Below are 22,336 nucleotides of genomic sequence, written 5' to 3'. Positions count from 1 at the left end.
TTGTGCTAGCAATATTTATAATTCTTAAATAGTCCATAAAATTTTAGGCATATAATATTCAAGTTTATTTACAATTTATGAAACACTTTATATGTTAAATTGTGTCAAAGTGAAAATTTTTCAAAATGCTGAACGCATTATTAAAGGTCTAGTATTCCTTTAACGTTGTGTGTAATCGATTAATAATTTGATTGTTTTAATCACCTTCTTAATTGATTTATAAACAATTTTCTATCAAACAGTTTAATTTATTTGATTAATAAATTAATAAAAAAACAATTTTATATTTATTAAATATTTAATTTATACAATTAATGAATTAATCAATTTTTAATCTTGTCTCAATTATTGACATTAATTGTTCTGATTAATTCGTTATTTGGAAAAAAAATATATATTTTTACTTTTTTAAAAATTTGGTAATTGATATCATCATTTTGGTTATAGGTGCAAAACTTGCTTGATACAATTATTTTGATAATTAAAACTCATTTTCAGTTTTTTCTGTGTATGATATAATTTTCCGACACCCTAATTTATTTCTAAATTTTCTATGCCGAATCTTATATACCAATCAAATCATTGCCATATAAATGAACTTTTATACATATCAATATAATATCATATATCGATATTAATATGCACATCAAGTTAATATTTGAAAGAGGTTCATTAATGAAGGTTTAACTTTAAAAAAAATCGTGTTTGTCCAATTTTTATAATCATAAACTGAATTTTTGTAAGAGGAGATGCATGATAGTGTCAATTATGGACCTATCCTCATCTGTCTTTACAACATTTTCTGTAATTTTCTGGAGTGGACATTATATAGGTTTAAGGTCAATTATAAACCGGTTATCGTAAATTCTTGTAGAACGGTCTAGTAGAACTATTTATTTCGTTTAGCGTTGTTGTTTTGCTGTTGATATAATATAAATATTGAAAAAATAAAATAAAAATAATAAATATTTTATATACTTATATAATATTTTTATACCATCAAAAAAGATGAAGCGTATATTGATTTGTCATACCGTTTGTGACACAATATCAATATTGTTGGTCATAGACCAAAAAAGTATATATATTCTGGGTCCTCATTAAATTCTATGAAGATCTAGCCATGTCTGTCTGTCTGTCTGTCTGTTGAAAGCACGATAGAGTCCGAATGGAAAGAGCTAGAGGGTTAAAATTTCACATAAATATTTCTTATAGGTAAGGTTTATTTGGAATTGAAAATTTGCAATATCGGTTCACGTTTTCGGATAGCCCCCATACAAGTGGCCCATTGAAAATCAGCTTTTAACAGTCATAAGTAAGTAAGTTTCTTGTCCAAAATCACTATGCAAAAATTTATGAGGATCAGTTCATAATTGAACTGCCCATATAAGGTCCACTTCAGTAATTGACTTTAACGCTCACTACTGGCTTTAAAATACTAGTATAAAGATGAAATTCGACATAAGTACGTGTCAAAATCTATCTAAAAAAAATTATGAGGATCGGTTCATGATTGGCCCTATCCCCCATACAATGTCTCCTTTAGAAAATGACTGCAACGTTCATTAATGGCTTAAAAATACGAGTGTAGCGATGAAATTCGACACAAATAAATTTAATACGAACCAAATTCTGTCTACCAAATTTTATGAGGGTCGACCTATAATTGACCCTACCCTCTATATAATATCTCTTCAGAAAATTACTTTAACGCTTATAAATGGCCCAAAATTAAGAATATATAGATGAAATTCGACATATGTAAATTTCATTCGAGTCAAACGAGGTTTGATGGTGGGTATATAAGATTAGGCATACCCGAATAAAACACTTGTTCAAATACAATTTGGTGAAGGGTATATAATATTCGGCACAACCGAAGAGAGAGAGAGTGCTTTACTCTTTCTTGTTTTTTAATATTAAGTATAAACTATGATTTTTTGCAAATATTTGTTGGTGTTTTAAACAGATTTAATCAAGAAACTGGAGAATACCATGTTTTTCAATTTACATTCAATTTTATATTATTGTCATTTACTTTTCGAAATTGAAAATTCATGTCTAAGGATATTATAATGTTTTATGACAACCGCTAAAGAATTTATTATTTAAATTCCCAAATCTCACATTTTATCTATCCAAATGAAATGAATTTTTAATGAAATTGTGTCAGTTTTATAGTGATGCTTTGAATTTTAAATGAATCCCACTCTTTGACAAGAAATACAAATTTATGTAAGTAACACGGAAAATAGCTTAAGTATTTTTATGAAGTCCGATATGTACTTTTAATATCATGGTATCTTGTTAAGTTGTCCCGAAAAGAGAAAATCAATACGAAAATCAAAAACAGGATATTGGAAAAATGGATTTACATTTATTTAGACATTATGTACAAAATTAACAACACAATATCTTGTAGTCACAATTAGTTTTTAAGGGCAAAATGTATTATTGTTAACAAGTCGTTGCGGCTTATAAAATACTAGAATACCCGAAGTAAAAATAAATATTTTAAAAATTTTGATTACTTTTACTGGAAATTTTAATTTATTAAACGTTTTTGTTAACGTTTCTGTTTTTTATATTAGCTTTGTCCGTTTACATGCTGGTTTTACTACTCTTTGTCAAAAATCTGTTTACTCCAAAAATAGTAAATTATATTATTAAGTTGTTCTGCAAGAGTTTCAATCGAACATACATTTAAAGTTTTGAAGCAACGTTTTCGACAGCCTTATTATTGCAAGTTAAAAAGTGTAAATAAGTTATATCATTTTATTGGAGCCTGCAATGTATTATACAATATCGGAAAATGATCTGGACTGTATATAAAAAAAATTAGAAACTAATTTACATGAAGTAATAATATTGATAAAGAAGAAAATATTACAGAAGATGCTTTCAGAGAGCTTATCTGTTCTGAAAACCAATAAAAAATTCCAATAAATTTTACATCGTAAAAATTTTAATGTACAAATGTATTTTTTATTATAAGGATAACAAACTAGTGGAAGTGTTTTGTCATAGTCTAGTATATAGTCTAATCTATAGTTTAGTCTATAGTCCAGTCTTTAGTGTAGTATATAGTCTAAATTATAAAATATAGGCATATATTAGCCTAGCATATTCTAGTCTAATTTATAGTCTAGTCAAATCTAAAGACTATTATAATCTATAGTCTACTCTATTCGAATCTGTAGTCTAATCCATAGTATAATATATAGTCTAGTCTATGGTCTAGCCTATTGTCTAATCTATGGTCAAGTCTATGGTCTAGCCCATTGTCTAGTCTATAGACTAGTCTATGAGTTATTATATTCTGCAAATAAGATGTAACCGTGATAATTATCTATATATATAAAATTCTAACGTTACTGACTGACTGTCTGACTGATTGACTGATTCACCATCGCACAGCCTAAACGGCTAAAGCAAAAGAGCTGAAATTTGGACAGGGGGTTGGTCTCCCACCAAATAGATCCACTAAGACGGGATTTTTGGAAATTCGAATGTTTATTGGGTAAAAAGGGTAAAATCGGTAACCTCATATCTCCTAAACTAGAAAAGATACAAAAATAGTTTAAAGCTTATCGTCGTTCATTTAAAAAATAAGCGGACAGGTGTCTGGTACTTTTTTCAATTTCGGCCCCTTTAGGGAATAAACGGGTAAAAACTGTATTTTGTTACTTTTTTTGCACCCCATGTATCTTTTAAACCAGTGGTCAAGTTTATTAACTTATACATATAAATACGTAATAACGGGCTCCCACTACGATGTTGCAACATTTTGGAATAGAATTTTTATCGTTAATGGGTAGAAAAAAAGTACCAAAAGGGGTAAAAACTGGAAATTTGGTTTTATTCAAACACAATGATCCAATTTAGATAAAATTTTTAGATTTAGAAACACTAAATATCCTAATGAGGTGTTATTTGGAAACCCGGTACCAAGTGATATTTTTTGGTACTTTTTCATTCTCCATCTGGTAGTTTTTGAGTTTTCTTTGATATTGAAATCGAAACATGAAATTAATAATAAAGAGACTTTTCGGTACTTTTTCGTTCTACACAGGTTTTCTTGAGTTTTCTTTAAAATTAAACCTAGAAGCATGAAATTAAGCATGTAGAGCCCGGAGTAAGTGAGAATCTATAAAAGGGGACTTTTTGGTACTTTTTCGTACTTCGACTGGTACTTTTTGAATTTTCTATAATATTGAACCTAGAAATATGAAATTAAGCATGTAGAGCACGTAGTAAATGAGAATCTATAAAAGCGGGCTTTTTGGTACTTTTTCGTTCTACAAAAGGTACTTTTTGAGTTTTCTATAAAATTTAACATAGAAAAATGAAATTAAGCATGTAGAGCCCGGAGTAAATGAGAATCTATAAAAGGGGACTTTTTGGTACTTTTTCTTTCTTCAAAAGGTACTTTTTGAATTTCCTATAATATTGAACCTGATTGTATAAAAATTTTTATGCGATTTTTTTGGTTTCTGGTTGAAAATTAAACATGCGTCATCCTGATTTAATGAAAATATATAAAAAAGGCAGTGTCTGGTACTTTTTCGTTCTTCAACTGTTTTTTCTAATTTTCTGTAATATTGAGACTAGAATCATAAAATCAAACTTAAAGAGTTCTCTAAAAGGGGAATTTTTGATATTACAGATATATATACATTTACAATAATGATATTTATTTTATTCATTTTACGATGAGGGTAGCGAAGCACACTGGGTATAGCTAGTCTATTATAAAAATTTAAAGTAACTTGTTTATTTAATCAAAATATACAACATTAGATTTGCAGTTAATTTATTGGCAATTTTTTTCAATAGCTTTATTTTTATTCCTATTTATACCCTACACCACTTTAGTGGGAAGGGTATATTGGGTTTGCGCTAATGTTTGTAACATACAAAAATATTCGACCTATACCAACCTTTAAAGTATACCAATCGACTTACAATCGTTTTCTGATTAAGCTATGTTCGTCCGTCGTCTGGCTGGCTGTCCATGTAAACTTTGTGCGCAAGATACAGGCCGCAATTTTCAAGATTATTGGATGAAATTTGGCACACACGCCCAAGGACGAAGCCCATTGAAAATGGTTAAAATCGGTCCATTATTTCGACTAGCCCCATACAGACGTACACCCCAAATAAGGCCTTTGGGCTTATACATAATTTAAATGATCTATTATGTCAATAAAACTTAGTTTTATAGAACTTTAAATGACACTAGCGATTTTTGTAATGATCGGGCTTCATTTGTCCCATACAAACTCCCTTTCAGAAAAAGGTCAAAATTCACTTACAAACACTAATAACACTTTTAAATTCTACATAAATAATAAATTATAAATATATACATACTGACTGGTGTAGGGTATCATATGGTCGGCTACGCCCAACTATATATTCATACTTTTTTATTCCTATTTTACGAAGTATATTTTCTTGGAATAATCGTTTTTGCTACACGATTCCTCAATTTAAGTCCTCTGATATCATATCCCATAACTTTTTCTTGTTTTTTAAACCTGCCGATGTACCCATCTTGGGTTGCAACTCAACTAAATTACTTATAAGAAATTTTTTAACCACATTTGTTTTTCCGATTGATTTTCTATTATTATACCCTTCACCTTCGTGAAAAGGGTATATATAAGTTTGTCATTCCGTTTATAATTTCTATAATATAATCTTCCGACCCTATAAAGTATATATATTCTGGATCCTTATAGATATCGAAGTCGATTAAGCCATGTCCGTCTGTCTGTTGAAATCAGTTTGTAGAGGACCCCAGATATCGGCGAGATCCGAATCTTCAATAATTCTGTTAGACATGCTTTCGAGAAGATCGCTATTTAAAATCAGCAAACAACCTCTGAAAATTTCATCAAAAAACGTCAATAAGCAACAACAATACTGTATATTAGAAAAATATGTACACGTATGTATTTGTTTTTTTAGCTGTGTTTTTATACCCTACACCACTATAGTGGGGAGGGTATTATACGTTTGTGCTGATGTTTGTAACATACAAAAATATTGGTCCAATACCCACCTTAAAGTATACCGATCGATTCAGAATCATTTTTTGAGTCGATTAAGACATGTCCGTCTGTCCGGCTGGTTGGCTGTCCATGTAAACCTTGTGCGCAAGGTACAGGCCGCAATTTTCAAGATAATCTGATGAAATTTGGACCAAGCATGTTTTGGCATAAGGACGAAGCCTATTGAAAATGGTTGAAATCGGTCCATTATTTCACCTAGGCCCCATACAACCGTACCTCCCGATTTGAACCTTTTATGCCATAATTACGTCAAATATTCTGCTATCTCTCTAGAAATTGGCACAAATAAGTTTTATATAAGTATAAATGACACTGCAGATTTACGTAAGGATCGGCGTATATTTGACCCTAGCACCCATACAAACCCCCTTCAAAAAATCACTTAAACGTCTAAAATTGACTTGTAACCATTTGTATCGCAATGAAACTCAAGAAAACTAAGTGTTATTTAGAAATATATCCTTTTCCCAAATTTACCGAGGATCGGCCCATATTTGACCTATATAAAGCCCGACTATACTTTCCTACTTGTTCGTTTTGTATGCTGTTGGTGTCATTGAGTTGTGTATTTTGTTTTTGTAAATTCTGTTCGTATATTTGGATGTAGGTTGGTTTTATTGCGTTGTTTATTTTGTTTTTCTGTGTTTTTCGCTATGTACGTTTACATGTCTGTTGGTTTTGATGCCTTGCGTATTTTGTTTATTATTTCGTTTAGTGTTGTTGTTGTTCATTTTGTTTTTTTTTTTTAATAATAATGTAGACGGGAAAAATTTAAAATTTTTAAAACTATGTTTAAAATACACTATAAAATAGCACTCTTACTTGTTTTTTCAATAATTTTTTATTTGAATATTTTGACATAAAACTATATTTTATAATATTGCGTCATAGAGGAGAAACATCTTATTACTTTTTGAAAACATAAAATAGGCTCTCCACACATATGGGTACTGTGAATTCACAATATCACATGTTAATGTCCCCCACAGTCATTTATCAAAATGATTGTAAATACTAAATTAAATATTTTAAATTTAAAATAAAGATACTCAAATTATGTACGTTCTCGTCATGATTGCCGTTTTGTCTTGTCCCACTTGTTGGAGAGGTCGCTTTGAGATGCACTGTGGTATAAATCAAAAATCGTTGGATTGATGAAAAGAATACCTTGTATTTTTGTATAATTTAAAAGCTGCTACAGATAAAAAGTATATAAGTCGAAGTGTTTTACAAAGGTTGCACCTACATATTACGTCTTTATAGAGGCATCAGTAGATCAAAATATGGACAGAACACTTAACATTCCCTGACATGAAAGGAAAATTCAATGGTATCGCTTGTATAAGATACCTTTCATCCGTCACTATTTAACACAGTACACTTTTCATTTAACCGAACTCATTGAGACCAACAACCGGTTGGGTAAGGTTTATATATTCACATTTCGTATGATATATGTACATTGTACCTTCGACACCAACTCATTCCCAAAACAAAATCCCACAGTCATTATTACACGAGGTATCTGTTGTGTCGGCAGTTCGGTACTTATAACGAATTATAAACTTTATCTTAATTCAACATTCCCTTCCCACGAGTTTGGGTTTATACGACAACGTGCACCCGGAAGCGACCTCTCTACCACTTTTCCATAGGATTTCCATAAAATACCTCTTAAAGATTCTCATTCTCGTTTAGCATGCCTTTTGGATTGACTTTTCGAAAGATATTTTTGAACCAGAACACTTGTGAACGTTTCTATATTTACATTTACACATATATTTAGATATTAACTGGTAAGGATATAATCATTGCCCAATTTGTTTTTGACGTACGTACATAGATGTATTGGGTAATTCCAAAATAAATTGACCAAAAAACGCTGTTTTAAATTTTTGTCGTCTTCGATTTTTTTTCAAATAAGGAAAATATATTCTACTTCTTAATGCGGTTTCTATGGCGTATAAGTTGGATCTTTAACTCATTCGGTTCATATTTTATGGGTCTCTAAAGTAGGGCATCTCGGGTATTTTTGTTCAAAATTAGAAATGTTGATGATTGAATAACTTTGGAACCAGTCATCCGATTTTTACAAATGATATTTCGTTCGATAGGAGTTCGATTACTCGTTTTTAGCATTTCATTAAAATTTCGAAAAAAGTCCTGGCGCAAGGATCATAGAGTAGAAAATGTCCTTTATTCTTGAATATCCTAAAAAAGGATATTTTATTTTTCTTAATTTTTTTATGACAAATAGACAAAGTTATTGTTATTGCTATGTAAACATTTTAGAATGGGATCTCAATGGGTTTGGAAGTTATAGGAGTTTTTCTTTAGCAACATTTATAGTCTAATAAATTGAGGTTTTAATGTCAAATAAAGTAAAAATTACCACAGACCATCGGATTAATATTATAAATTAATCTGAAATCATGTCATATATAATTGAAATATTGAGGGTCATAGGTCAAATTAATATTTTTTTTAAATATCTCCTTTTTCATACTTCCTATTGATTTAGAAGTCAGTACAAAATTTATAGATAATCAAATTTACGGCATTTTTGTTTCAGATAATTTTTCATATTATCAGCAGTTTTCGAGTTATAGTGCATTTATCTAACGCACCTTTGGTTAAACTTTTTTGATTTCCTTAATTAATTAATAAATTTTATTTTTAAAATACGGAAATATAAAACTTACGCTCTTAGATTTTTTTCTCATTCATTGTTCACTGGGTGCAAGTTACATTAAGAAAATTAAGCTTAAAAATTTTTAACTAAATTTCAATCGGTTTTTGTTAGATAAATAGCCCGCAACGTGGAAGGCATAAGGCTTCATTGTTTTCGTAGAGATTTTCGAGAATATGAAATCTTCTTTAAAAAAATTCTAAAGCTGTTAAAGTAATCTCTAAATCGAAGATAAAAATTCAAAAGAATTTTAAAATTTTCATAAATTTTAATGTAATTTTAGAACATAATCTTTTAAAATATCGTTGATAGGGACGTTGATTTTGATTGAAGGAGTGTAACATGTATTTTGATACGAAGCATCAAATTGGTTAGCAACATTTTTAGACAATTTGGGAATGTTTGACTGTCAAACAATTGATGGGCAAAATTGCCTTGCCTTTTTCATAGTTTGTTGGTTAAATATAATGCCATAAACTATTTAATTGTGTATATTGTATTCATTAGTGTAATACCAATACAATATATATATTAAAACTGATCAAATATGTATTGGAGCTTTGTCCATTTATACACCGATCATAAAAAAATTCTTACAGTAACATTTCCGTATATAAAAGCAATATATCAGTCAAATTTTATATTTATATCGTGAGTTGGTAATTAGTAAAATGAGTAATATACATTTAAAAATATGTGAGTAAAACAAAGTTACAGTAACATTTGCGTCCTTACATTAAGAGTAATACCCGGTCGAAGATACATCGAAAACACATTGATATATTCACCGTTTACTTTCCGTATCCTGACCGCAGTATTCTTCACAGACCCTGTGTCCAGTAAAATCTCCCCAGACCGAAGACAATCCCTCACAAGAACGGCCGTACCTCGCTCATGTAGGACTTGTCTATCTTGTCTATATGTAACGTACCTCCTTATGACAAATTTATGGTGAAAACTTCCCGTAAGAACAAATTCAAATAATGTCTTCGATGTCTAGAGACAATCGAGTTTACATTAATGAAAATTAATCTCATTATCCTAGCCATCTTGTCCTAGAATCATAAGCATACCAAGCAAGGCACGTGGTCTGTCACCGTCATTGTACAAGGTCTTTTATTCCTTCGCAAACTGCCCAATCTTACCTAAACATTGTAAAAAGCCACCTCCAAATAAACGAGAGCAGTCCCTATCAATCATGTCATAATGAGCCATGGCGCCTTCTCCGGCTTTGCTGATTTATCAACACTAACAGCATTCTCAACAATCTGCTCTTCCGTCTCAGAATCAGCTTCCATATCATCCTCTGAAGATTCTAGGCTTTGAACAGCAGTCACTCTCTCGTCATACAGTTTAATCAGGTTATTAAGTTTAGCCTGTAAGTCATTATTCTCCTTTATCAAATACTCGATTTCAAACTCCGACTCATGTCTCAATTTATCCAAAGCCAAATGAGGAATTGACTCATTCTTTTTCAAGGCATCACTGAGTTTCTCCTTTAACATTTCCTCTTCAGAATTTTTCTTCCCCTTTTTGAGGAACTTATCCCATCATCATCACCCATTTCAAATCATTAAAAAAGTTACATGCCCAACACGGGTTTAAAAATTTACAATTGCCTACTATTCTAGCTAGGCTTTTCACGTATTATACTGCCAACTATATTACTAGGCTTCTCAAGTTTTCAATTAGTTATAGGCTTTACGTAATTTATGACCAATTGTGAAACGATCGGGGAAAAACATTTCTGTATACAATGGTAATATTTGTTTTAAAATATCTTCGTATATAAGGGTAATTAGCTAATGTGTTATGCGTGTTTAAGTGATTTTTGGGAGGGGACATTGTATTGGAGCTATGACAGAACATGAACCGATACAAAATTTGTTTTCCTTGATTTGAATTCTATTTACATAAAACTTTAGTCTAAACAATTTTTTGAATATATCAATCTTCTAACGGAAGTTATTAAAAAAAACACATTTTTCGGGAATATGTACCTTTGTATGGGAGAAATATGAAATTGTGGACCGATTTCGCCGATTTTCAACCAGTGTCAAGCTCTAATGGAGAGAGCTTGGAATTATATTGGATAGTTTTTGAAAAAATGTCATTAAAAGGTATAAAAAAGCGTATTTTTTTCAGACATTTTTTTACATTTTTATTCATAACTCTTCCCGATGTGAACCGATTTTGCTCATTTTCAATACCAAACATCATTGGTTAAATTCTATTTAACCAAATAGAATAAGGACCCAGAATATATATACTTTGTTGGGTCTCAGATTAATACTTTATGAAGTTACACACGGAATGACAAAGTAATATATACCTTCTATCACCACTGATGGTGATGGAGGGTATAAAAATATATGTATATAAGATCCCTGATATTTATTTTATACATATCTGATATTTTCGAGGTAAACTATCCTAGGTATTTACAAAAGTCTTTATGTTTAGTTTTACCCATGAAAATTTCTACGGAACTGTTAATGTTATTTAATTTATAAATAATACACACTATTCTGTCATAGAGTTTTAAACAATGAAAAACAATGTATATAACCTCAAATACAACAATTGCATTAAAAAAATATATTTTGGGAAAAATATTTTAGATTGAGATCCGTGTAACAGGGTTAATTGAAAAATGTTAATATTTCAGAATCTTACCGTGATAAAAAGAAATTAACAGGTGAAGGTTTTTATATATTAATATATTTAATTCTATAATCATTTTTCCTGAAGGAGTATATGGTAATAACTAAAATTGTTCAGTATAAATAACATAAACACAAAATTAAACAAGCAAAACTATAGAAAATTACAAAAAAAGTTTTTTTACACAAAATATTTGTATGTGAAAACCATTAATTTAAGCACAATAAAATAACAAAGTGTTGTTGTCAGTAAGACAGCGAATATTGAAAACAAATATAAATTACTTTCGTTATGGGGGAATAACTACTTATTTTTGTTCTACACTGCATAAAAAATAAGTAGTTACCTAAAACAACTAAATATGTGGTTACCAATTTACTTACATAGACTATGGGAATAATACTTTAACTATTAACTATTTATAAATCTACATACTAAAAAATTTATGCAAAAAAATTAAATATTTTTGAAAATCTAAATACAAATTTAGTCTAATTTTGTAGTTAAGCTTTTAACAATTTTTCAAAATCGATATTTTTTACAAAAAGCATAATTTATTTGTAGTTTTTCTTTTGGATTAATTTAGATCGCTATTTAAAATCAGCTAAATCGGTCCATAAATAACGGAGATATGAGCAAAAATCCGAGACAACCTCTAAAATATTCATTAAAAAATGAAATTTTTTATTCATGATCAGACAGAAATTGCAAAAAACAAAACAAAATACATAACCATACGGTAAATTTTGTTATTGTTCACTTCCCTCTCAACAATTGCTATCCAAATTGTAACCATAGCGTAACAGTTTAAAGTTTAAAACAATCTAATTTGATATTATCTGAGTGAATGAAAGGTGATCCCGTTCAGAAGAAACTGTTCCGCATGTTTAATACTTACTTGATATGTCTATTTCGTTTCTGTTTCCAGTCAAAAGCGACTTTATAATTCATTTTCTCTATATCTCTTTTTTTTCTTACATTATGAATGATTTAAAAGTTATTTTATATTCCCTTATCTCTTACTGATCAGTATGAAATAAATATATTTACTGAAATGTGTAAAAACCTTTTTATTTTGAATTTTGAGAGCAGGAATGATTCTGCATTAAAAAGTGTTCGAATTTGAAATCTTTGATTTATCAAATTATTATTTTATTATATGGTATATTATTTGGTATATTAAAACGCACTAAAATTTAATAACATTATGATTAAAATTAGAACGAAATGTATTTTGTTTTTGTAAAATTTTTAACTTAACACTGAGAAACATAAAGTTGGGCCTTTATGGTGACTATTTAGTTTATGTATCCAAAATTAAACTCACATGTGCTGGAAGGGTTGTTTATAAAAACAAGGCAGAGCGAGAGCAGCACAAGTGTGTTTTTATTGGCTAGAAACATGAAATGAAGTATGTGGAGTCTGGCTTAAGTTAGAAGCCATAAGATAAACTTTATGCTACTTTAAAAGGTACTTTTTGAATTTTCTATAATATCGAACCTAGAAACATGAAATTGAGTATTTAAAGTCGGATTTAGGTGAGAAATTAAAAAAAGTAAAAATTTTGGTACTTTTTTTGTTTTTCAAACGATTGTTTTTAAATTTTCTATAATATTGAACCTAGAAATATGAACCTATAATAGGGATTTTTTGCGTACTTTTTCGTTTTTCAAAAGGCACTTTTTTGAAATTTCTATAATATTGAATCTAGAAACATGAAATTAATCATGTTGAGTCCGAAGTGATGTTAAAGAAGACTTTTTGGTATTGACTGTTTTTTTAACACACCATGGTGAAGGGTATAGAAGATTCGGCCGAAATTAGAACTCTTACTTTTTATACCCTACAACACTATAGTGGGAAGAGTATTATGAGTCTGTGCTGATGTTTGTAACGCACTAAAATATTAGTACTCTTCCCACCTTTAAGTATACCGATCGACTCAGAATCACTTTCTGAGTTGATTTAACGATGTCCGTTCGACCGTCCGCGTGTCCATGTAAATGTTGTTATCAAAGTACAGGTCGCAATTTTCAAGATAATTTAAAATTTGGCATACATGTTTCTTTTGACCCAAGGACAATTGAAAATGTTTAAAATCGTTATTTCACCTAGCTCCCATACAATTGAACCCCTCGAAAAGGGCTTTTGAGCTCATAATTCTGTGTAATATAAATGTAATTCTAAATGATCGGACTTCATTTGACCCTAGCCCCCATACAAAGCCCCCCTTCGGAATATGACTTGAATATCCGCAATTCTCTTATTAACACTGTTATTGCAATGAAATTTATCACAGACAATTATTATATAAATATAAATCTATCCAGCCCATTTTATCGGGATCGGTTCACATTTGCTCCTATCCCCCATATAAAATCTCATTCAGAAAATTAGTTTTTCGCTTAAATAAATCGGAATCAAGGTAATATTTCAGATAAATGCTTTATTATGAAAAGTATATCACATTTAATATTCATAACTGGTGTAGGGTATCATATGGTCGGTCACGCCCGACTGTACTTTCTTACTTGTTTATCATTGTTTATATTCAATTCAGAATCATTGATAACAAAAAACGGTTAATTTTTTTTGCATTTTTTCACAAAAGCTGAATAAAAAATAAGAGTGAGAAAATCCCATAAGGACTCTTGAAATAATGAAACGGTTAGTAGAACAGCATTACTGTTTTAGGCTTTTTTCATTTGGTAGGATGGTAGTTTAAATCGATTCTTGGTATGATTGTCAAAACACATACTTTGAAAGAATTTTAACAACTTAATTAAACATTTATTTACTGTAATTAACATTTTTGTATATCAAAATTTTATTATATTTTTGAATTATAAATGGAGTTTGGAATAATTAATAATAACAGGACTTATGGATTGAAATCTAAAGATTTATGTAAATTTTAACACAAATTTCATTGTATTTTTTTAAAGACCTAATGTGATTCTGAAACAAAGAAATAGTTTATGACGAATTGTATTAAATAGTCACCTGAAATGCAAAGAGACATAATAACCAAAATATTGAAAATCAAATTTTAAATACGCTTCGTCTACAATACCATTGAAGATCATCTAAATAGTGTTGTTAAAGCGGTTTTACAAGGTTTTTAGATCATACAGATAGCAGAAAAATGTTCAAAAAAAGTGTAACAATTGTAAGTTGATCGATAGACATTTTCTGAAATTTTTCTGTCAATATTGTTAGATCTAATAACCGTTTATATGTACATAGCTTAAGACCATTTTGCATTTTAGGCGACGAAATGCCTTAAAAAATAAGTAACTCTTTTCTCAAAAACAGTTTTATATGATTCTCAAAATTTGGTTACTTAAAAGCAGAGACTTAAAATAACGGCTCCACTTTGTTTTTATAAAGTTAATTGCTATGATCACCATTTTTAACAGTGTTTTTGCAGTTTATCACTGAGAGAATACTTTATGTTATTTATTTTTCGATAAGTAGTTGAGAGAAACCGAAAAAGAAAAACAAAATAACTCGCTGTAATAGATTTTTATTTTGTAAAAATGTTTGAAAAGGTCGGCTATGATTTTGATTTTTAAAAGCAAAACAATAAATCGCAAATGTAAATACACGATTGTGACGCACATACACACAAACTATCTTCAGAAATCATAGCAACAACAACAATATACTCTCCCACTCCACAGTGGGGCAGAATAGAAATTTTTTGGAAATAAATCTGGCATTTCTAAACGGCTGATCCGATCGGGATAAAATTTGGCGTGAGCGTAGCCAAGGAGTATTCGAGTTTAAGTTTTGAAGATGAACCCCGCAGATGCCCCAGGGACGGCGGCTGTGGCGGCTCAAAGTAGGGTACCTACGACATGTAAAATTTTTAAACTCGTGCCATTTTTTTGTTTTTCACCCAAATGCCAAATTTTTATATTTTCTGAAAGCGCTCGACGAGATCTTGAAAAAACATGCTTGGACATACTACTTATCTCTTATAATATCCGAGTTATAGGCATTTAAAAATTTAGTGATACAAAATTTACCATACCTTGGTCCAGAATGCAGAATGCTTTGACGTAAAAAACTTGTCCAATGTTTTGAAAATGTTGCCACTGCGTCCTTCCGAATATAACCTATTTTTTATCAAAACTTTAACTTTGGGCGACATGTTCTAAAATCCCAAAGCTGGGATCAGAAAACTGAAAGCAGTTTTGGAAACCTCAATATGTTTTCTATTTACTCCAAAAGTATTTTCCCAGCCCTGAAAGAAATGTGGACCCTATGGGCATCCTATTTTTGGGAATTGCGGGATGCCCTTTAACCTTTTCAATTTTTTTTTGCATTTTCTTATTTGAAATGACAAATTTAACAAGCGTTGAAGATTTAATTGAGTTTTGTTCATAAATAAAGATTTTGTCATATATTACATATTAGTTAAATTTCTAAAAGTATGATTTATATCAAAATTTTAATAGGGTCGCAGATAGCTACAACAATTTTGTCCATATTTATCCCTTAATATCTTTTTTTAGTTAAATATGGAAATTCTCGACCCTTTACAAAAAATTTCAAGCCAATATCTCAATTACATTCAAAAATATGTTCATTTAAACCTGTATCCTTTAATTTCATATTTTTCATATTTTAGTATTAAATATGATAGAACATGTTTAAATCTTATATTTACCTATTTTCTATTTGCTTATCCTTATAATTGAAAGGTCATATTATGCTTAAATTTTCAGAAATTTATAACTATTTTTTCCTAAATTTTTTCGACAGATCATTTCGTTCTGTTTCGTTTATGATCATGTAGGTAAAAATATACAGGTAATGATAATTTCGATTCATTCACTAATAAGAAATATCAATGACTGAATTACAGGTAGACAGTTCGTAATTTTTTACTTTGGAATACCTGTATCGGAAATGACAAGAATTGGTATATAAGCATCATTAACAGCATCAAGAATTGTGTCAGACTTTTCAGAAGACCATCTAAGGAAAATTCATAACTGTGATGTTGTCTTAATGTGTAAGTGGGGATGTGACGGTTTATCAGCACTTCCAGAATACAAACAAGCTTGTGGAAGTCGGACATCAGCAGACTACAAAAGTGTATTTATGTCATCATTAGTGCCATTACGAATTCGTTCATATTCCCTTAATCCATCATCATCAAGCATCGGAAATTCATTTGAAGATATATGTATCAATACAACTCCGGGTTCAAAAAATTTTTGTAGAGCCATTGGATTTGAATATATAAAGGAGTCAAAGAAAACAACAAAAGATTTAGTGGAATATTTAAAAGATGAAATAAATGCACTGGAGCCCATTTTCATAAAAATAAGCTTAGCTGAACAATGATTGATGGAAAGGTCAGCAATGCCATAACAGAAACTTCTTCCTTCTGGAGATGCTCAATATGTAATGAGAAAAAGTCGCAATTCTCAAATATAAACAAAAGCAGAAGTATTAATGAAGAAGTCCTGTCTTTCGGAATTTCACCACTTCATGCCAGAATACGATTTTTGGATTACTTTTTACACATAGCATACGACCTCAAATATAGAAGTGTGCCAGAGAATCTTACTAAATCAACAAAAAATAATGAAGAATTGAAAGAACTGAGAGCTGCGGAAAAAAGCAGAATCCTAGAAGAATTTAAAGTTCAGATGGGATTAAACATCGACAAACCACTTCCAAGTTGCGGTAGTACAAATTACGGTAATACGGCGAGAAGGTTTTTCGTGATTTTGAAATTACTTCAAAAATAACTGGAATCGACAAGGAGTTGCTTCGAAGAGTTAACACTATTTCAATAGAACTGAATAGTAAACATAAAATTAATGGAAATCGATTTGGGGAATATACATCTGAAATTTCTAAATTACTTGTATCTCTGTATCCATGGAGGGAACTAACACCAACAGTACACAAAGTATTGTGTCATGGTCAAATAATAATTGAATCGAATATTCTTCCACTTGGAGAGTTAACAGAAGAAGCCCAGAAAGCGAGGAAATGAGATTTTAAGCATGTTCAACTTTTCAGCTCAAGAAAATGCTCCAGGCAATCACAGAATGAAGATACTTTTAATAGTTTACTTCTATCTTCTGATCCTGTTCTTTCAACTATGCGAAAAAGATGGATTTGTTATGAAACTCTATCATCTCAAAACGAGGAATATTTAAAGGACTTTTATTACCTTCTGGATATGTATACCGATATGACAGATTATTTTATAGAAAATAAGTAGTGTTAGGAATTAACTATATAAGTAGATTGTAAGAATTAATTGTATTATGTTTAAGATAAACAGTTCAAATAAAAAAAGCTATTATACTAACTGATGATATTGTATTAAATTGTGTTTTATATTTCGGTGGGCGGGAAAGGTGGTTTGTGTGGGGTGATTTAGGTGTTGTTGTGCGTGGCTCATAATAAAATTATATTTTTTATTGTATATACAATGTTATAGTCTTTAATAAAATAATTAACTAAATAATTTTTAAAAATTGTCCAAATATTTTATTCAACACCAAATGTATGTTCTGTCATACTTAATACTAAAATATGAAAAAGATGAAATTAAAGGACACAGGTTTAAATGAACATATTTTTGAATGTAATTGAGATATTGGCTTGAAATTTTTTGTAAAGGGTCGAGAATTTCCATATCTAACTAAAAAAGATATTAAGGGATAAATATGGACTAAATTGTTGTAGCTATCTGCGACCCTATTAAAATTTTGATATAAATCATAGTTTTAGAAATTTAACAAATATGTAATATATGACAAAATCTTTATTTATGAACAAAACTCAATGAAATCTTCAACGCTTGTTAAATTTGTCATTTCAAATAAGAAAATGCAAAAAAAAAATTGAAAAGGTCAAAGGGCATCCCGCAATTCCCAAAAATAGGAATGAAAATCCCAAAAATGGGATTTTTTACATTTTTGCCCATAGGGTCCACATTTCTTTCAGGGCTGGGAAAATACTTTTGGAGTAAATAGAAAACATATTGAGGTTTCCAAAACTGCTTTCAGTTTTCTGATCCCAGCTTTGGGATTTTAGAACATGTCGCCCAAAGTTGAAGTTTTGATAAAAAATAGGTCATATTCGGAAGGACGCAGTGGCAACATTTTCAAAAAGTAGGGCAAGTTTTTTACCCCAAAGCGTTCTGCGTAAAGATACCTTTTAGTAAATTATAAAATTGTTATATGTTCTTAAAGAAAATTTTATTTTATTAATAAAAGAGTTAAGACACATTTTGGGCAAAAAAACGGCAAAAATCTAAAATTTTTTTAATTTTTAAATTAAAAAAACGTATATTTTTGGATCTGTAACTGATATTGATCTGAAGTTTTTGTATATTATTGGAAATTTTGTTTATTTTTTCTAAGAAAAAATTGAGTCCATTTGGTCCAAAATTACGCCCGGTATTCAAAAAAAGGCGGACCAAGGTATGGTAAATTTTTGTATCACTAAATTTTTAAATGCCTATAACTCGGATATTATAAGAGATAAGTAGTATGATCTTTTTCAAGATCTCATCGAGCGCTTTCAGAAAATATAAAAATCTTTGTATTTGGGTGAAAAACAAAAAAATGGCACGAGTTTAAAAATTTTACATGTCGTAGGTACCCTACTTTGAGCCGCCACAGCTCCGTCCCTGGGGCATCTGCGTGGTTCATCTTCAAAACTTAAACTCGAATACTCCTTGGCTACGCTCACGCCAAATTTTATCCCGATCGGATCAGCCGTTTAGAAATGCCAGATTTATTTCCAAAAAATTTCCATTCTGCCCCACTGTGCATTCTTACATAAGCAAGGGAAAGAAGAAATACAAAAGACAAGTGCTCAGCCCAAAAAACATAAGTAACAAAACAAAAAAAGTAAAGGTTATACTAAACCATTTAAGTAAAAATAATTTTATAACTTTTATTCTGAGTGATTTAATAAAAAAAACAAAAATAAACCACAATTCAATCACTTTGGTTATTTGGTCCAGTTATTTTCATACAATTTACTTTTAATTTGATTGCTTGCAACAATTCGTAAATTGTTTTTTATCGTACCAAAGAAAATAATTTGGGCTGATTTTATTTGTATTTCTATAACAATAGATGAAATGCGAGGTTTGTGGTGATGCTAATTTTTTTAGCATTTTTAGAACTACTTTTCTCGACTGAGCTAATTTTCTCTTATACAACTTTTTTTACGATTTCAACTTATTTTAACAGAAAGAAAGGAAGTTTAATTTTTTTATTTTCAACAGAATTTTCAGCTTATAAATTAAAACATTTTTATATACATACTTGATTGTTTTTTTTTTCGTATCGAAAAATTCATGACATTCGTTTCATTGTTTCTCACATCCTCAATTAATTCATTTTTTTAAATAAACCAAAAGACAATTCCATGGTACAAAAGTAAAAGTATAATGGATGTACATTAGAGTAGACCCATTTGTAGCCTCACAAAATAATACTTTTATCCTTGAATAAAGCTCATTTAGTTTAGACGTCAGCACAAAGAAATACCTATATCTGAACAATAATTTATTTTTCGTTGGGAACATTAGCAATTTCCATTTAACGGTCATCCTAATATACTTTAGTATCACCATCATGAGATGGTGATAAAAAAATTTTGCATTGTTTGGGAATTCAGATGTTCAGAAGAATTTCTTTTTTAAATCATAAGTACATATTTGATAGTAGGTAATCTTGTTTCAAAGAAAATATATGTATGTATATAAAAGAGCAGTGTCATTCATCTGTTTTGTCGCATGTTTTAATTAGTCACTTACCCATTTACCATTGTTATTACATTGTATAATTATAATTTACTCATAATGGATTACTATTTCTTCTTTTTAAACATTTCATCATTTTAATTATTAAATAACACATAGTCTTATATGGGTATCTACTAGGGTATTCAATTATTCGGGTTTTTGTCTTATTCGGTTTATTCGACAAACAATTATTTGAGGTATAACGTTAGCCGATTAATAATCGAATAATTTAAAATTATTCGGTTATTCGAATAAAATGAAACTAGATGTTATTATTGCTTTTTACAATAATTTTCTCCATATACTGTACCAATTTTGAAAAAAGCATTCACACATGGAAAATTTGATAAGAATGTGAAAATAGATTCCACGTATAGAACTGTGTACTCCGATTTTTATGTCCTTATAAAAGAATTTCAAAGTTTAAAGGACTACAAACTATTGGTATCAAATGATAGCTGGAAATTTGTACATTCTATAGATACCTGTCTCACTTAGAGAAAAAACGAAAAAGAAATTAAATTTAAGATATCCAATTCTTTCTTGGTGATCTTGATGATTTGAAATAAATTATATTATTTCGAAGCAGAGGAACTCAGCTTCATTTGAAATTAATATTAATACCAACTTTTTAATATAAATTTGGAATCCATCTTTTGAAATTGGATGTCTTTTAAACTTTAAAGTCCTTTTACAGGAGCATAAAAGCTGATTATGAAAAACTGAGTACGTTAATACTAATGGTACACAGTTTTCTGTACGGGTAGATTTTTTATGTTTGAAAATAACTTTTGCACGGTTTATAAACAAAAATATTTTCACTTATTTCACTTCAATTCTTTGTTTAGTTTTTTATCAAATTATTCCTGTTTATATGAAATGCTTTTCTATATAAAGACATTACTGTATTTAAGATTTTCAACGAGTTCTAGAATTTGGAAATCATGTTCCATTGAACACTAGTTCAACTATAACTGTTGCCGAAATCTTATTAGAAATACTTAAGAACACAACAATGTTCCCAAAAGACTAGTTGTAAAAATAAAAGCGATATAATTATTTCCATGATTTCTCAAATAAATTTTCTTTATTATAGAAAATTGATTAAGAATATTTATTATAAAAATATTAAATTTTGTAGAAAATACATAGTAATTTTAGTGCTAAATAGTGAGATTTTCTTAATAGATTAATTGATAGAAATTATTGGGTTTATTCGTTATTTGAAATTTGACAATTTTCATTTATTCGAACGATTAATCGTCAAAAATTAATCGATTAATCGAACGATTAATCGTCAAAAATTAATCGATTAATCGAACGATTAATCGTTTGAATACTCTAGTACCTACTTCCATACATATACAAATAAACATATAATTCCTTTAGGATAAAAATGATTGTAAAAAAGCAATGAAAACATCCAGTTTCTTTTATTCGATTAACCTAATAATTATGAATTATAATCCGTCTAACATAAAACGTCAAAAAATTATTTGTCGAATAAATCGGACAAGACAAATATCCGAATAAAAAAGAATAAAACAAGTTTGCAGGGTAGTGTATAAAAATAATGTAAATACATTTTCTGTTATCCTACCCCAATGTAGAGTGAAAATACTAAGAATTTTTAATAAATGTATTTATGATGTTTATAAAAGCCAATACAAAAATTTTTCGTGAATAAATTAAAAAAAAAAAATAATGAAGCCATTAAAATTCAATGTCAGTAAACATTATTATTTTCTGATCAAAGGCGGAATAATGATAATATTTAACAGTGAAATTATTTCAAATTATTTACAGTTAGAAACGTAACATACATATTTTAAAACTTTGTTATGTATATTTAATAAATGAAGTATATTTGTACTAATAACTGTTTAAACATTGACCAGACAAAAAGTTTTAAGACAAAAGTTTACATTAGAGTGATTCAAGTTTTATGAAGAAAAAAAAAATAGAATTGCTTTGGTTGTAAATCAATGTTATGCCTGATAAGATATAGTATGAAAGTCCACACTACGCGTCACGGCGTCAAAGCATTAGGCGGTTTTCATACCTGCTTCGCTTTAAGTTACATGCCACGCTTTTTAAGCGTAAATTTTT

Source organism: Lucilia cuprina, chromosome 5, assembly GCF_022045245.1.
Source record: "Lucilia cuprina isolate Lc7/37 chromosome 5, ASM2204524v1, whole genome shotgun sequence".
Lineage (NCBI taxonomy): Eukaryota > Metazoa > Arthropoda > Insecta > Diptera > Calliphoridae > Lucilia > Lucilia cuprina.
The sequence above is the reverse complement of the archived record's forward strand: the minus strand, read 5'-3'. Positions refer to the sequence as shown.